This window comes from Cyanistes caeruleus, chromosome 13, assembly GCF_971803275.1.
Source record: "Cyanistes caeruleus chromosome 13, bCyaCae1.hap1.1, whole genome shotgun sequence".
Taxonomy (NCBI): domain Eukaryota; kingdom Metazoa; phylum Chordata; class Aves; order Passeriformes; family Paridae; genus Cyanistes; species Cyanistes caeruleus.
In genome coordinates, this window is record NC_141713.1 from 8,514,510 (window position 1) to 8,520,509 (window position 6,000).

A 6,000-nucleotide genomic window follows, 5' to 3' on the forward strand; every position below is an offset into this window, starting at 1 on the left:
GCTGTGTGTGCCCTGCCCCAGGGCTGTGTGCTGGCTCCTCGAGGGGGCTGCAGTGTGCAGATGGGACAGACAGGACAGGACAGGACACACATCACAGCTCCTCCTGGGCACTGGCTCACCTGAAGGTCTGTTTGCTGGGGTGGTTGCTCTCTGCTCTGCTTGTTCCCAGACTTTCACACACTTCCCACACTTAGGATGGTAAGACAGCCAGGACAGGCAAAAGATTTTTTCTGTGTTTGCTCTTTGTCACTCCCTTTTGCCCACCCATGGCCTGGACATCCATGATTCTCATACTCTTGATCCCATACTGCATCCAGCATCCTCTGACATCTTGCAGAAGTCACTTTTTAACACTTGGCTCCCACACTTAGCCTGGCCTTATATTCCCTGGAGACATACATGTTTCAGATTGATGGGATGTGAGCTTCCTTGGTGCCTGCAGGCTTTGGGAAGCTGTGCACATTGCAGCCTTGTGTATCCTGGGTTCTGTGTTCTGACAGCCTGACCTTGCTGTGCTGTTGTTCCCCTTGGTGGAGGTTCTGTTCTCTCAGGATGGGCTGTCCAAGGTGTTGAGAGGATACACCAGTGCCAGCCTGCTCAGAGAGCTTTCGGCTTTCTAAAAGTAAATACCATGGCACATCTTGAGATGACTAACCTGGGGTAGGAGCTCTGGGAAAGGAGAAGAGCAAGAGCTGCTTCTGCTACAACTTCTTTGGGACACTGGGACAGGCCTTCCAAGAAGGAAGAGTTTGGTTTGGATATTTAAATTTTCAGGGAGAACAAAACAAAAAACAGAAATAAAAAGTGTATGTGTCATTTCTATTCCCCCATCTGCTGTCTCAGCACCTCTCCCTTGCTCCATGGGCAAATCTGCTTTGCCCAGGGACAGTAATTTCCCCCACATGAAAGGAAACTGCATTAAGGCTGAACTAAGCATTTTACTCTCAGGATTCTTGGCTTCCTATATGTGTCTTACTAATCCACAGAAGATGCTGATGACCTCATTGCTCATGTTTTTTTACCCCTTTGAGAAGGGGTTTTGCTTCCCCCTTCTACTGACCAACAATCAATGATGTCACTTCATCTGTACCAATGATACATTTAAAATTATAGGTATTTTTTAGAATGAAGATATTTTCCTTGCTTGTAACTCCCTTATGGGAGAGCAGGATCATTCTCTAGGGCTCCTCAGCCTGCCTCCATAACCTACCTCTGCTTTTTTTTGTTGCAGATAAATGGCACAGTGTTCCTGTTCATCAGCATTGGGATATTCTTCGTGGTGCTGGATGCATGCTCAGGAGCAGTCTTTGACACAGTTACCAGTGAAAACTGCCCCTGCAATAACTGAGTATGTTCAAACATCCATAAATGAGAGGTAAGAAAACTGCTGAGACTCCATGTTGTGTAACAACCTGTGGCTGATAGACAAAGAAAGGAAAATCATGTAATTTCATAACCAAACCTGTGCTCTGAAGAAATCTGACACACATTAAACATGTACAAATATCAGCCAGATAAGAGGAGCAGCATTTCTCTCCCAGGATTAGAGTGGACAGAGACAGGCTTTCTAGAAAACTGGCAATTTCTTCTAAATAAGCCAGTCATTTTCCAGCATGGAGTAGATAAGGTCCTTGCAATGACACTTGCAATCCTGTGCACCCATCCCCATGTCCAGCCACTTCCTGGCAGCCAGTGATTCAGTTTTCCATTTTGGAAACAAGTCCATTTCTGTTTATTCTTACTGATTGTTTTGCCTCTTGTGACAGATGAAAAAGATAGGTGTGCCAGATTTTCCAGTGGGACTTCTCTTGGGTGAGCCAATGACTAGTCCTGCCTGCCTGCTGGCTCTCCTGCCTAGCGTGGGTCCTGGCAATGGTCTGCACCATCTCTGTTTGTGTCTGTCCCACATTCCTTGTGGTTTTATGGGTTGCCACAAAAACATGGAACAACAGAGATGGATAGATATATTCTTGGCTGCTGGTAGAAGCAGGTCAAGTAACCAGAAAACAGACTTTCAGTCCAAGGCATTTCTGAGCAGTTCATGACCAAAGATTTGAACGCTCCTGAGTTATTACATCTGCATTTCTGCACATGAGTGTGCACACGTATCAGCTGTGCACAAAGTGACATATATCCATGCAATGTCTGTACATTCAGTTTGTTTTCCTGGTAGGATTTTACAATGAGGCATTCAGCTAAATTATGCCTGCAATTCACTGCAGGTACAACTCACTGGGGGCTGAAAGGACATCTGTGAGGACCAAAGGCAGACTGAAGACTGACTGAAAATCAGAGCTAGGATGTGGATGGCTTCAGGGTCTGAGCACTGCACAGCAAGTGAGTGTCCCTCTCCCATAAGGGAGAAATGCACTCACAGTCATTTGGGCTTGTTTTGATTCCATGTGAAGCACAGGTTTAATCTAGGACCGTTTCTTGGAAAAGCTTACATGGGATTGAAATTAAGGGGATTTAGATGTTCTTAAAGTCAAGCATGCTCCTACATACTTTTCTGAATTAGAGCTTAAAGGTCTTGAAGATACTTAATGAAGAAATATTTTGCAATCATGCAGTAATTACTGTTCTTCTTTTCAGATCACTTGTCCTCGTGTGCTCTAGAAATATCACAGACATGCTGGGCAGCTCTGAAATGTCTGTTTTTCTCAGGTTTGGTTCAGCAAAGCCTATTATCTTCCACAAGGGAGATAAATCTATTTATTCTATCATGTTTATTTGTATTTTTATTGCTTTTCATGTTTCTTTGGCTTTTAATTAGGTTGGAAAACACAGCAGAATCACTGGTGTGTGTCCCATCCAAAAATATACATGCAGTTACAGAGTGCTTATCAAGATACTTCCCACCACAATATGCCAGTGTAACCCAGTGAAAATCTCTTGGCTTAGGGATGGTGAGAAATAGGAGAGCTATTTCAGGATTTTGACTCCACTTTTGCCAGTGAGAAGTTCCATGCTGCAAATTTTTCATCCTAAAGGGAGCTTTTCTTTTCCTAACAAAATAAGGAAAAAAAAAAGGAGAATAATTTGGTAAAGATTCCACCTCTAAAGTTCCACTGCTTTGTAAGGAAAAACAATCATAACCTTAAAAGCTGATGAAAAAGAAAACAGTTTGCAGTGAAATAAGAGGTATTTATTGTTTTGGATAGAAGGATAGTGAAATCAACAGTTTGGGAGAGTCCTTATTACAATTTTGCCTTGCATTGCTGCAAGAAATCCACTGGTATCATTGGTCCAGAAAATCCATGCTGGGTTTCCTACCAGAAAACCAGAGGATATTGAGTCCAGGCTTGGATGAATAATGTGAGTGATAAAGAAATTAAGAAAACAGCCACCTAACTTGATGCAGATTTCAGGCCCTCACACAGAGTTCAGATGGAAAATTGAGTGTATTTCCATATTTTTTGGGATGGAGGAGTGGGAGCGGGTTACAGGGGGTTGGGGACTTTTTCCCCACTGCTTTATTGAAATGCATATCAATTTCTGGTTGAAGTTTCAAAGCTCATTGCTATGACCATTGCAGGGGAAGACAACACATTCTTTACAGCAGAGGCAGTGATTTCATTTCAGTGCATGTTTGATTCTTGAGAAGCTGTTTCTTCTTTCATCCTTTGAAAAGCAAAAGTTTGAGGTTTTCTTTTCTGTTTTTGTCCTTAAACTTTATTGTTTCATTCTTACATCAAAGCCCTGAATACTTTTGAAAGGAATTTTTTGATTAAAAAGGAATCTTTTTTTGTTTGTTTTGCCAAACTTTGTTCCCTGAACCACCTGTGCCATCCTCTTTGTGAGCCTGGCTCAGCCTCCTGCCTCGACTGCTCCAGGGGCACAAAGAGCAGCAGGCAGGGAGGGCCAGCAGCATCCTGGGGACGCTCTGGGGGTCTTGTCCTGGCCCTGCCACATCGGTGGGATGCTGGTGGCTGGCAGTGGGACTGAGCTGCTGCTGGCTGATCACAAGCTGCCCCTGTTTTGCCTTTCCTAAGGGCAAGGGTGTTCACCCGTGTGCCTGCCCTGATTTCCAGTCTGGGTAATTATGCTCTGCTCCATGAGCTTCCTCCTGCTGGTTCAGGTATTTGGGCTATTTGACTTCACAGCTCCAGGACTGCTCCGTGCTGGGGGGCAGTGTTTCAGGGCGGGCTGCAGCATTTCTCCCAAGCACACATTGCTTCTGCCAGGGATAATGCAAAATAACCCAAATCCTCTTGACCCCAGCGGGATCAGGATTTAGGGTCTTGTTTCCTGGTTTTTGCAAAACCTTATTTAAATTAAAAGTGTTTACAGGAATAGTCTCGATCCAGCCAGCTGCAAATAGCCTTGGGAGACTTTGCAATGAAAAGCATAATATAAACACAAGACATTATTATTAAAATGGAAGAATATATAATGCCTTTGTACTTTGGGACAGCAGAGGACCAGAGCAGAGTTGACAGGAGGGATAGTTAAGGCATAACAGGATGACACAGATGTAAACTATTAAAAGAAGGATTCAAAGTGCCTATCCATTTTCAGGTTGTCAAATAAGAGAAAGTACCAGTATTATGTAAAAATAAAGAATAAAATTATATTCCTGCTGATATCTGGGTACCTGGCTTAGCTTGTTGAAATACCAACAGACCCATGATGCAGCAAGTTTGCAGTTTCAGTGAGGCTTATCCCACTTCTATCCCTTTTTCTCTCTCCTATGTGTTCTGTTATTTTAATTCAAGAAATAAAAGAAGGGCTGATGTGTGGAGGGATCCCAAGCTGTGCTGCTGGTAAGTGAACTGCCACGCCCAGAGGGTCATTTCTCCCCTTGTGTCTGTTTTTCAGGGAGTTTTGCCATGCTTGGCTATAAAGGACAAGCCAAACCATCCTGGATTAAAGTCTTTAATCATGCTAATTATCAGAAAGCTGCTTCTCTACAGCATTATGTTCCCTTGAAACTGAAAAAAATATCAGTGACCCAATAATACTGCTGGGCCACTGAAATTTGCTTTATCTCAGACCTGCTTGGAGCACATCCCTGCAAAGGCTGGGGCGCCCCGGGGTTAGCACTGCTGGGGAGCACCAGCCAGGCAGAGCCCAGCCCCATCACCACCAAAACCTGCTGTTCTTACAGGATTGTACCAAACTGATGGTGTTCACTTGTGTATTTTATAACCAATAAATATATTCACACCTTACCCTCTGTGGCAGAGCTTTATTTTTCAAGCAGTGCCTTACAGAACAGGAGCACTCTGTGGGCTGCCCTTCCCTGGGAGAAGTGTTTCAACATATCTGTGATTTGGTATCAAAAGGTTAAGTTTTAAAGGCAAGAGCTGCTCTGTGGTAACCGTGGGACCACAAATGAAATTTGGTGTGGAAGTTTAGCAATTCCAAGGAAATGTGAACTTAAGCAAAGGCAGGGAAATATCCCTTCATTCCTGCTTTTATTCATTAATATCTGCTTTCTAAAAAAAAGTGTCCATCTGTAATGGCATCTTAGGTGAACTCAGCAACATCTGCTTGGTCAGTGTGCAGTGATCTTGTGACTGTGTCTTGTAATCGAACTGTGCACAGAGCACCACAAGGAGTTATAAATGTGTTTCTGTCTGAAGCTAATGACTAGTCAAATGATGTCTGTCTGACTGATGTGAACATTTAATTAAAGACCTAGAGGAGTAAAGCCCAGGATAAAGTATGTACTGCTTAGGGTAAAGGCTTGAGTTCCTTTCAGGCAATATTCGTATCGACTTTCTGCTCCCATTGAGGGTTGAAATATTGTCAGTATTAGTGGCTAATTCTCTTTGCTTTATGTTTATGCTGCAGCTGGTTGAAGTAAAGACAAAAGTAGAGATTTATATGCAAAGTGAGAAAAAACTGATGACCTCACTGTCTGCAGTTAAGCACAAAGTGACCCTGAAATGATGAAAGAGTCACTTGGGTTTGATCATGATGCTGCTTGGTGACAACAGGGAAGGGACAGGTGATTTCAGATCATCTGTCATTGAATTACATGGGCTGTCCCAACAG

The 6,000-nt window shown here is 43.4% G+C and overlaps 1 protein-coding gene and 1 pseudogene across 3 annotated transcripts in view; both read left to right on the forward strand.

The window, feature by feature from the left end:
* LOC111933877 (cell surface hyaluronidase CEMIP2-like) overlaps positions 1–5,119 on the forward strand; it is a 54,520-nt pseudogene extending 49,401 nt beyond the window's left edge. Inside the window, exons 25-27 of the transcript XR_015275991.1 lie at positions 1,232–1,375; positions 2,593–2,698; positions 4,815–5,119. The product of XR_015275991.1 is annotated as a cell surface hyaluronidase CEMIP2-like (transcript). The remainder of the gene's footprint in view (positions 1–1,231; positions 1,376–2,592; positions 2,699–4,814) is intronic.
* CEMIP (cell migration inducing hyaluronidase 1) overlaps positions 1–6,000 on the forward strand; it is a 103,769-nt gene that overhangs the window by 42,202 nt on the left and 55,567 nt on the right. The gene's annotated exons all lie outside the window — the stretch shown is intronic.